This window comes from Penaeus monodon, chromosome 41, assembly GCF_015228065.2.
Source record: "Penaeus monodon isolate SGIC_2016 chromosome 41, NSTDA_Pmon_1, whole genome shotgun sequence".
Taxonomy (NCBI): domain Eukaryota; kingdom Metazoa; phylum Arthropoda; class Malacostraca; order Decapoda; family Penaeidae; genus Penaeus; species Penaeus monodon.
Window position 1 is genome coordinate 30292340 of NC_051426.1, and position 12500 is coordinate 30304839.

The following is a 12500-nucleotide window of genomic DNA, read 5'->3' on the forward strand; positions in this document are numbered from 1 at the left end:
AAACAATAAGTAAATGCTGTGAAATGCGGCTCAAAAATTTTAACCCACCCTTAATATTTTATATAATATATATATATAAAATTTATATATATAATATATATATTAATTTTATAAAAATGGGGGTGGTGTGTGTGTGTGTGTGTGTGTTTTGGGGGTGTGGTGTGTGTGTGGGTTTTTTGTGGGGTTTTGTGTTTTATGTGTGGGTGTGTATGTGGGGGTGCGTGTTTTGTGCGTGTTTTTTTTGTGTGTGCATTTTGGGTTTGGTGTGTGCATGTGTGCGTGTTGGGGTGTGTTGTGTGTGTGTGTTGGTGGTGTGGGGTGTGTGTGGTGTGGGGTGTGGGTTTTGTGTTTGGGTGTGGGTGCGTGTGCGTTTTTGCGTGTGTGTGTGGTGTTTGGGGGTGAAAGGGGTGCTTGTGCGGGGGGGGCGCGGGGTGCATGTGCGTGTAAATATATATGATTTGCCTTGGCATTTCTGACATTATTCTTTGCCTGTGCAGATTGTTTCATGTATCAGTGAGTGTAGTTTTCTATTTCTTGATGATAGTGTCATTACATTTTCCTGTAAATACATACCAAAGTATTACATCTTATATATCTTTTTTATTATTAAGAAAAAAACAGTGACTATATTTACAATGCGAAGGCTACTGACTAGTTTTTTGGGAGTTCTGATTGCGTGTTTGCAGTGTGGAATTCTAGCTCTACCCACGGCAGGGTAGAGTGTACAACCAGCATGTGGGAGTGCCCAATGCAGAGTCAGTCAGATGCTCTGTCTTGCCGTGAATATGTCCAGTATTTTCTTTTCCTGGGTAGGGGTTGGGGGCAGCAGCCCCCAGGAAGGAGGTTACAGAAGGCACGGCCCCTGCATTGAACAAAGTAGTGACTGATTCAGTACTGTGATTACACACGGTAACTACACTGCGCATGCGCTTCTGGAATTCCCAGAAAAATAGTCAATAGACATCACATCACAATACCATACATGTGGCCATGGCTATGAGATAAACCCTGGCTATATGCCCAAAACCTTCCACCATGTACAGGCTGGTGAGATACAGCCTGCATACCATTCTGGCGATCTATTGTCAAACCAGGAACCAGTCCTGGCTCGGTCTTTCGTGAATAATAGCAACTTGTCAGCATTTGCCAAAGTGCAGGCAGGAGCCCGGGGACTGTCCCCGCAATAAATCGCCATAAAGCTGGATTTGGGGGTTGTAAGTCTTCCTATACAGACCACACCGTTTCATGTGGACTTGGACAGAACAAACCAAAATAATCTTTTTGAAAGCAATGTGGATATTGTATAACCTGTTGCCAAAGGTAAAAAGCAACGAAAGGGAAAAAATTTTTTTAATACCCAAAAATAATAAAAACAAATCTGGTAATGTTTAGGTACTACCGGTATAATTTTCGACGTTATTTTTACTTCCCCCTTCTTATATATTTTTTTACCATTTACTCCTTTCTTTAAAATCCCAGGAGAACACTCCCCGTGATTTGTTGTGGGGAAAAGGGGAAAAACTAGATAAAATTGAAGAAAATGTAGAAAATATGGTGAATTCTTAGCTTTTTTCCGAACAATTCTTGACGTGTATTTGTTTACGTGGAGGGTTACCAGGACGCAATTTCTGTTATGAATTATTTATCCCTTAATCGGGCTTTTGATTTATATTAAATGCAGTTTTTGATCTATAATAATTCCAAAAATTAAAACAATGTCAAATTTGGGACTTTTTTTTTGGATGATGTTTTACTCGTAAAATATACAAGACGTTGACAGCTATATCGTTCGCGCATTTGTAGATATTCTTTTAGGAAATAAATCCTGTTTTTAACTATATAAAAAAACTATATAAAAAATTAAAGACTCCAAACATCAAATTTAATTTTCCCAAAAAAATTTAAAAGTACACTTTTTTCGTTAGCTTTTCACCAATATCCATGATAGGAAACATAACATACCACAACCACAATTTATAAAATAAAATAATACTTGTAATAATACGTTGGATTATTCTCATAGGACTTAACTGGTTATAACTATGTATAAAATAATGTTGAATCGAAAGAATCGTTTCTAAAAATCATGGATAAACCAAAGAACATGACACCTAGTGGGCTCTGGGTCACAGTGGATGTCAGGGTCACCAGTATTAAAATATTGTCTTAAGAATAAAACATAGGATGCAGAAAGAAATGTTTACCTTTTCCACCACACAACACACACACACCCCCACACACACAACACACACCACAACAACACACAACAATATATATTAATATATTATAATTATATATATATATATATATATATATAATATATATTATAATATATATATTGTTACGCGACCCCCTGTTCCTGCCCCCCAACACAAGGGGCAAGACCGGCGTGTTATCCCAGGGAATGAACACTGAACAGCCCCAAGAGGCCCCAAGCCCACAGCGTCCCAGAACACCACGAGGGAAACCCCACTAAGTGGGGGCAGGGACGAAATAAACACACGATGACTGTTTTTTTTTTTCCCACAAGTTATTTCCCCGTACAATTTTTATAGGCACAAACGGGGGGAAACACAGCACACAGCACAATACAGCTTAAACGGGGCAAACAAGGTTTATCTCAGGCCCAAAAGGGGCACAACGGGGTTTCACAGGAGCGCACCCAACCCCGCCCCTCGGTTTTTCCTGCCCCTCCGCTCACAGCCATTTCGTATTTTTGCCCAGGTCCCTTCAGGTTAACACATCCCCAGGTCACCCTTTTCTGTTAACACATGTTCGAAAGAGAAAAAGCCCCACTGGTAGCAACCCCCCCCTAAAAAGCAGACCCCCTCTGCTCGACAACCTAAACATGAAACAAAAACGAAAATTTAAAAAAAATTACCCTCATCCGGTCGCGTCTCCCACCCCCTCATCGCCGTACGGGGGCTAACTCATCTTCTTTTTCACCAGGGCCCCCGGGAGTAGCTTCCGGGCCCATGGTAACGCCACAGCCGGTCCACTGGACAACAGACGGTCTTTTTCACCCTCTGCAAATTTTGATGGGTGCCATCAGAAAGGGCCGCTCCACCATGTATGGCCCTTTTCAGGGGCTCGAGCTTCTGCGAGAGCCCCGCTTCCGACGCGGTTATGCAGCCCCTTTTTCACCTATTTGTACCTCATTTCCCCCTGCCCGGCATAGGTCCCCTTCCCCAGTTAGGGGCGCCCCGGTGCCCAACCTGGGGAAAGTAGGAAAGGGCCCCCACACCAAAAAAATTTTCCCCCCCGACGACTCTTCGGGAGGCTCCCTTCCTCAAAAGTGCCCGCTTGCCCCAGCGGGCCCTTTGGGCCCTTTCAAGAATTTATCCCAAACCGTAACTAAACCCTCCCCGGTCCAAAAAGGTTTTCGCCCAACCGTACGCCCACCAGCTGCGGTTTTTGAATGGGCCCTCTACTCCAGCATCACTCTTGCAGTCGACCCCAAATTAGACTCGCCCTTGGGGAAAGGTGCAGTCGTCACCCGTAACTACCTTGACCCCCAACCCGGGAAGCAAGGGCACATTTTCACCGTGCCCCCTCCCCATTCCGCCCAAGGTCGACACCCCCCTTTACTCTCTTTCGGTTTACCCAAGGCCCAGCAAGCAGGCTCGTCTAGATCGGCCAATACACCGGCACCGCTGCCCCGGCTGCCACGCCAATACGAGCCTCCATGGCCCCTTGAGCTGCAACAATGCCCCGTGACACCACACAGTCTCTGGGTCGTTGGAAGTGCATGGGGGCCCAAACATATCACCGTACTAGGTTTTCTCACCCCGGCCCACAGTCGGGCGGCATGGTTTCCCATCTTTTGAGCCTCCCCTCATCGTCTGGTTCGAGGGGCGCTTACCCAAGGGGGGCCCCCGGGAACTGAGGCGGCTGGGTTTCGGCCCCCTTCTCCGGTTTTCCCCCTGTCCCAATTCCTTAGCCTTAGGACATGCACTCGGATGGTGCCCATACCTGTCACGCCTTGCAGAAACTGCGGGAAAGGCATCGAATCCGTCTTTTGGAGGACTTTTTCCCCCCCTCCCCCAAAACCCCCCGATACGTCGGGCCCTTTCCCTTTACGCCCCCCAACCAAGCCTTGGAAAATGCTGGGTCCCTTTCCCTCAATGCTACCTTCTCCTTTTACCCTTTTGGCCCCGGAGGCACGGGGGGCTGAGCGGGGCCCCTGGGCCCCCGGGTTGCCTTCGGGAGGCCCTTTAAACCCCAAGGCCCTCGCCACCCCACCGCGGGTACTGGGTGTCCCTCTTGACTAGATTTGCAGCTGCGGGTCCAAAAGCAAAAACAAAAAAATGGGGCCGGACCCAATCCTTTTCCCGCCTGCGGGTACGACCCCTTACCAGCGCCCCACACCCTTCCCAGCTGGGACAGTGTCTCCCCACCCCAAGATCGTTTCTTCAAGGGGCCCGATATCTGGGCCCGTTGGTGGTGCCAAAAACGGCGTTTAAAAAGCCTCTGCCACGCTGGTGTAGGGGCTTTTTGGGGATGGCAGCAACCCCCAGCACCCACCGGGGGGACCCTTAGCGCTGTTCCCAGTGCGGGGCCTTCTTTTTGGGCCCCAGCCCGGGGGCAGATGCCAGCATTCAAATTGGGCGACATATCCTCCCCGGCCCCCTTCCCCTGTACTCCTGGGTTACGCCTCACAGAAGTCAGGAGGCCGTGGGGGCTGCAGGGGGAGAACGCGTGCCGTGAACTAAGACACCCGGGGGGGGAGGAAGGGGGGAGGGGGGCAAAGGGCGGGGGTTTACCGGGTCCCATTTTTCCGCCATATCCCCCAAAGGGGGCGGCCCAGGCCCCACCTTCTCGCGACCATGGGTGCGCCCGACGTGCGAGGCCGGGGGTTTTCCCGCACGGACCCCGGCGCCCCCCGTAAAGTAACCTGGCATCTGTTGCCAGAAAACCCCGTCTGCCTTCTCGCTTGCAACGTTATACCTCGTGACGCCGCCTTTCCTCCCTTTACTTCCTCCCCCAAAGGCCCCGAACCCGCCCTTTGAGTCGCCCTCCTCCCTCAGCATTTCACGCGTGCAGGCCTTGTCGGTGTACTGCGATTTTTTATCTTCACTGATGAAAATTGCCCGTAACCTACTGTTGGCAGAACGTTCCTTGCCTTCCTTTCCTGATCTCGACAGATGGTGCGCCTGCCGGTGCCCCCTGGCCTCTTTCTGCCCTTTGTGCCCTTTCCTTCCTCATACCGGCCGCATGGCAGTGATCGGGCCCTTGGGTCGGCTTCACCCCACGATCAAATATCCAAAAACCCCTTCTGACACCATTTTTTTTCGCCCCCGCCCCTTTTCTCTGCCCCAAAAACAAAGGGAGGCTAAGCACCGGGGTTTATTCCAGGGTCGTGAACACGAACGGCTCCAAAGGGACCCAAACACCACAGGGTCCCCGAAACCATGAGGGGGGAAAACCACTAAGGCAGGCAAGGGACAATAAAAACACGAGACTGTCTTTCCCTTTTTTTCCACAAGTTTTACCCGTACAATTTTTTATAGGACAATACAGGGGGAAAAACCCCATGTCACACGCCAATCAGCTTAAACAGGGCAACACAAAGGTTTTTTCTCAGGTCACAAGGCACAACCCAGGGCTTTACAGGGGACACCCCCCCATCCCCCGGCTTTTTCCCCCGTCCCCCGCTCCAGCCCGCTGCGTCATTTTGCCCAGGTCCCTTTTATGTTAAAACATGTTCGAACAGAGACAAATACCCCCTGCGTAGCAATATATATTATATATATTTTATATAATAATAATATATATTATATATATATATATATATTTTAAAATAATATAAAATATATATATTATTTTTGTGTTGGTGTGTGTGTGTGTGTGTGTGTGTGTTGTGTGTGTGGTTATAAATAACATATACAAAATATATATATATATATATATATTATAATATTATATATATATATATATATAAATATATCCCTAAAATTTACAAGCAGCATGTATAATGAGCCCAATATTCACCCCTTTCGCGACAAATAAAACAAACGTTTCTTTAACATAAGACACAGTTAGATCAGTCTGTGTCAAAATTTTTGCTCCCTGTAAATGTATTATATATATGGCAAAAGAATGAGAGTGGAAGAAAAAAAGGGGAGAAAATAAAAAAGAAAGCGGAAAGAACACTTGAATTATAAAATAATATTATAATATATAATTATAATATTATATATTATATAATAATATTATATTATTAAAATATGTGTGTGTGGTGTGTGTGTGGTGGTTTTTGGTATGTTTAATATATATATATATATTATAAAATTTTATATTAAATTATATAATAACTTACCGTTATTTTTTTTAAAGCTTTTTTCGTTTTGCTATTGTTTCCATCATTTCAAATGATGGTCACATTCTTCAATTTGCTCTATAACAAAATATAGCTAGAGTATTCCATGTTCAAATAACTCATTAGATTAAAAAATATTTATATATTTCCTTGTAATAGTCAGCTGAAATTATTATTTTTTCTTTAACGTCATTGCTTTGGACGCCCCTTTAAGTTCGTTTTCTGTGAATAAAGACCTTGTTCCTGAAAATTTTGCTGGGTTTAACCTAATCAAAAAAACTACATTTTACAGACTCGCTTTTCGATTGAATCATCTGTTGATAGGTGATTGATATCTGGAAAAATTATCTGCTTAATCAATTCGTATGAATATCGCAGTGGCCAGGGGAGCACATACACATACTTTCTGTATGTATGTGTGTGTATATGGATGTACACACACACACAAACATATATATATATATATATATATATATATATATATATATATATATATATATATATATATATATATGTATATATATATAAAATATATATATATATATATATATATATATATATATAATTACACCCACAACACACGCACGCACACACGCACGCACACACACACACACACACACACACACACACACACACACACACACACACACACACATATATATATATGTGTGTGTGTGTGTGTGTGTGTGTGTGTGTGTGTGTGTGTGTGTGTGTGTGTGTGTGTGTGTGTGTGTGTGCGTGCGTGCGTGCGTGCGTGCGTGCATGCGTGTGTATGTGCGCGTGTATATATGTGTGCCAGCTTTTGGGGAAAATAATCGACAAATGTACAACCGGCTACTAGAAACTTAAAAAATGAATAAGAATGTTCAAATGGCACTTTAAAGTAAAGCTAAAGGCGTCTTTGTCGCGTCATAAAAGTTAATTCCTGATTAAAGTTCATCCATAACCACAGTTCTTGCACAGAAGACGCAAAACACACTGCCAGGCACACAAGTCAGTGCGTTAATCACTAAATCTGTTGTTTTACATGAAAAAGCGCTTATCTGTGTAAAGCGGTCACACTCGTCTTTTCTGTCCAAGGATCCCCAGATAGGATCGCCGAAATCTGGTCAGCTACAAAGAGGGATTGGTCACACTATTTTCAGTGTCCCTGCAGACACTAATATGATATGGCTTACTGCTGCATACCATTACTAAAATAAGATTTTACCTATATTTAAGATTTACCTATATTTTAGATTAGGAATGTGAGGTAAAAATAACAGGATCAGGAAAAGTTTAATATGATTATTTGTGGAGAGTTGATGTGCGTAGCTCAGGTATTCATTGCTTATTTCATCCATTAATGTTCTTTTCACATTTCTGCTATTATAATCATTGTGACTGGTGTTTCACAAATACTCTTTGACTCTCACTTTATTCAACAAGGCGTAAATAACTTCCGAAGAGAGCTCCATGCTTTTGACGTGTCGAAGTGGGTTGATGTTTATGTTCGTTAGTCAAATAAACGTTTATCCGAATCATCTATAAACATTTAATGAGACATTGTTGTTTGATACAATATATCTTTGTCTAATAATTTTGTTTTTATCATGATATATAATATTTTTTTTAAAGATTCTAAGTAATGAGTTTACCAGTAATTATATTATAGTTTTTGTTTCGGCAATATATTTCAGCTCTAGGCAGGGATGAAATACCGACAGAGCGTTTTCGTGCTGCGGAGGGATTTTCATCTCGGATCCATTTACAGCAAGGGAAGCATCCAGTTCTGCAAAGTGATCCCTGGACAGAGTAGATTAATGTGACCGGCCTTTAATGGCAATTAGCATCCACCCTCTACAAGTTTCATATTATGATGCTAATGTCGATAGGGAAACGTTTGCTAAAAAAAAAAAAAAAAAAAAAAAAAAAAAAAAAAAAAAAAAAAAAAAAAAAAAAACATACGCTAGTATTATATCACGCCAATATATAGCTGTGTCAGTGCAAATAAAACTATATAAATGGCTTTAAATAACCTATAAATATAATAGACAACCGAAATGAAGGGTCACAAAAATGAGATACACTATTATCAATTTATATTCGAGATTTCTCTGAGAGCTGTTTCTCGTGTGTGACCGTGGGGCACGGGGTGGGTAGTGTTTTTTTCCAGGCTGCTAATGAGGATCATGATAACTAATGTCCGCGCGGTTTTGAAGTCACTATAGTTTAAAGAATCAGGAAGTTTGTACTTTGTTTGTTTGTTTCGTTTTTGTTTATCATAAATATTATTGGCAGCTCAACTCCATTTTTTCTAAGGAGTTGATGACGTTGTCATGACGTATTGATACATGATTGGTGGGATTAAGTAGCTCGTTCTCCGCATGTGCAGGATTAAGATTTGAGCTCAAAAGTAAAGTCTAGTCCGGAAGTGAATTAAATTTAATCTTGGACTCTGCCATTGCCCAGGCGCATTAGAGATCTGGCTTAAACTTTAATACTGGATCAACTTTTATGGTGCGTACAGAAGACGCCTTGAGTTAGACGTAGGGAAAATTTTGTCTTTTTTCCGCCTGGAAAACTCTCAAAAGGCTATATTTCGCTAGATTTTGCCGCTTTTGTTTTATTTTTGAGGAAGTGAATCCAATATGGAGTGTGGTTGCAACGAACTTTAGTTCAATTACTTTAGCTCATGTTCATATTAAAACCAGTAAGTACCAAGGCTCCACAGAATGGAGACTTCAAGGTTACAACCAGTTATTACACACGCCGCTGTTATAACTGGTAAGATACACGTATTCCACTGGAAGGCTAAATGGAGAGATTAAAGATAGCTCCATCAACGACAGAGGTCTGATTATAAACACATTCCTCTAATTCGTAGTTATATAATTATCTCGCCGCCTTCGCCTTCGAAATTTTCGTGAATAGTTGAAAGATATTATTGACAAGAAGAAAAGATACTGAACAAGAGAAGGTGATATATAGGCCGTATATATTAGATGTTCATTTCCATTGCATTTTGTCAGCTTCATGAAGGTCGAAGAAGTATTCGACTGACGGAAAGGAGGATAATTTCGTTATCCAAATTGTGTGATTAGAATAACATGGTTTAATAACAATGCTATAAATCTCACTGAAATCAAATAAGAGTAGTCTAGACTGAGTTTTATTTGGGATATTTGTGTTATGCTTACCTTACAACTGCAAAATATGAGTATCACCTAGTTCCTATGATGCACATACTTTGGGTCAAAGAATGTAAACGAGTGTATATGCATTACATGCTTACACATATACACACACCCTGACACACAAACACACGCACATGCGCGTACGCGTGTGCACGCAGACACAGTCGATGAGACAGTAGCAGGTCTTCAAAGATCGAAGTTGTGTGGATTTCCAGGTCACCAAGTACGTGACTGTTCAGGTACAAGAAAGCTAAGGAATGTGAGTCAGTAAACCACTGTAATGAAACTATCGCAACCATAGTGATCAGGGTAGGTTGATAAATGACATACACACACATAAATATATATGTAAATGAGTGTATGCATATATATATATATATATATATATATATATATATATATATATATATATATATATATATATATATATATATATATATATATATATATGTATGTATGTATATATATGTTATATCTATCTATCTATCTATCTATCTATCTATCTATCTATCTATATATACACACACACACACACACGCACGCACACACGCGCATATATATATATATATATACATATATATATTTATATATATATATACATATATATATTTATTACATACACTTTATCACATTATATACATATATATTATAAACAGATATATTATGTATATATATAAATATATATCATTATTACACTTTATCACATTATATACAATTATATTATAAATACAAATATATTATATAATTCATATCTAGATTTATATCTATGTCTGTATCTGTCTATCTCTATGTATGTACACATAGATACACACACACACACACACATACACACACACACACACACACACACACACACACATATATATATATATATATATATATAATAAATATATATATTATATATATATATATATATATATATATATATATATATATATATATATATAGATATATATATAGATATACACACACATATATGTGACAATGATTAACAAGAAAAAAGTTATCTTTCATATTAGTTGATAAATACCATGGTCCCCGTTATCAGTAGGATAAGCACACTATCAGATTCTCCAGCTCGACACACAAGATAACAGCACAGGTACAAATCGTGACGGAGACGAACAAATATATAGTTAATGAACCTGTGATTTGAAGCAAGGTGTGGCCATTTTCATTACAGACCAAGGCAGTTGTGTAAAAGTATATAAGCAGAAGTAAAGCAAGAACTGAACTCACGGACCAGCGGCGATTATCGTAAGATCTATTTCGTTCTTAAGTTTGATGTCTGGGAGGATATTGTGCTAAAATATTTGCATTTGTTGAATTATAATTCTGAATATGACAGAGGAGATGATAGTGATTTTTTTTTTGTTATAGAGGGAATTTTGTTACTGAACAAGACAGCCAGCCTCAGTTACTCGCAACAGTAAAATGTCTGGCGATAAATAGGCGGAAAAAGATATCAATCTACACAGCAATATGTATAACCATGACTTAATGCATCATATTTTTGAAAGAAATCTGAAAATCAAACAAGCACTCTGGAGAATACATACAGAAACTAGAATAAATATTTACGGACTGGATATCCGAACTTTAAAACATTGAAGATAGCAGTAAGTCTTCAATTCATCCAGTCTCAGGTTAGATGACTAAGGGAATCGTGCTCAGATCGCGGCCATGGACATAAAATACGGTGGTGGGGAAATCACGTATCAGTAGAAGAAATGGACTTGATGGCTAAAATTCTACTATTCACATTTATATTCTAGAAGACGAAACAAAAGAGATTATTAAACAGACTAGACTTTAGTTGTAAAATGAAATAAAATGCCTATAAAAAAATCAGTTTAACCTGAATCTGAACATTCAGTATATGTATTGTCTTAAAAACAGGAATAAATGCAGATTTTTTTTTAGAACATTTGCATGGGTACCAAAGTCATCAACATACCATTAAATCATTTTGTTTATTGGTGGATTTTCAAAAACATTATTAAACTGTTGATTATCGACTATTATCATCCACTGAAAGGCTGTCTATTTAAGAAGTATCGATCAAATATAACGATACTTTGCTTGGAATACATGACATTAAGTGTACTTTGCAGGCTGAACATTTTGCTAATTTTCATGGAACAAATCACACAGATTTACTAATTATGTATACCGCAAGTGTCATTCCTGGATATCTGTCAATTATTAACAATAGGTCTGTCATTATCCTGTAGAAGAATGAGCCATTAGCCTAAGAAAGTGCCTTGATACCCTATAGACACGACTTTATCACACCCAGGGATGATTACCAACAGTTTGAGAACTACATGCCTAAATATTCCGATTAGATATCATTCGTTTCAAGTTCTTTTGAATAACAAACGGACTTGGAAACTATGTGATTATTATTTTCAGTTATATATATATATATATATATATATATATATATATATATATATAATATATATATATATATATATATATATATATATATATATATATATATATACATATATACATATATAAAGATCTGTGATACATTTCAGCTTTTGTATTTTCCTAGTCCACATCCTCACGCATAAATATTTGAGAATCCATTAGTAGAATTAAAGATGATATCCACAGACATACATAAAACTATTAAGTTATCTTAATCAGCTTTAGTTGTAATTGATTTTACAAATGTTTATAGAATCTTGTCGGTGAAACGATTGGTCATATAACTTAGAATCATGAACTTATTGCAAGAGCTTTATTTGAAATTACTATATATAATTGCTGAATAGCATTATCACGCAAACATCTAGAATCTGATGCACTACCTTCTAACGGTGTTTGATATTCTTCAGTTTTTTTTACAAACCATTAATTGAGAACTTAAAAACTGAGGCTTAAATGGTCGCTTCGTCCCCAGTTATCATTCACCTTCAAAAGTCGTCGACATCGACCCCTGGGATTCGATGTCGACCACGGTGAAAACCCCTTTTCTCTAATAATTATTATCT

At 39.7% G+C, this 12500-nt stretch overlaps 2 protein-coding genes across 4 annotated transcripts in view; one reads left to right on the forward strand and one right to left on the reverse strand.

Moving 5' to 3' along the window:
- Positions 1-12500, reverse strand: part of LOC119598532 (alpha-1,3/1,6-mannosyltransferase ALG2-like) — a 72423-nt gene that overhangs the window by 9104 nt on the left and 50819 nt on the right.
- LOC119598531 (probable ubiquitin carboxyl-terminal hydrolase 12) overlaps positions 10591-12500 on the forward strand; it is a 16184-nt gene continuing 14274 nt past the window's right edge. Inside the window, exon 1 of one of the 3 annotated variants that reach the window (XM_037948154.1) lies at positions 10591-10752. The gene's annotated coding sequence lies outside the window, so the exon portion shown is untranslated. The remainder of the gene's footprint in view (positions 10753-12500) is intronic. The other 2 variants (XM_037948153.1, XM_037948155.1) reach the window with 2 other exon arrangements.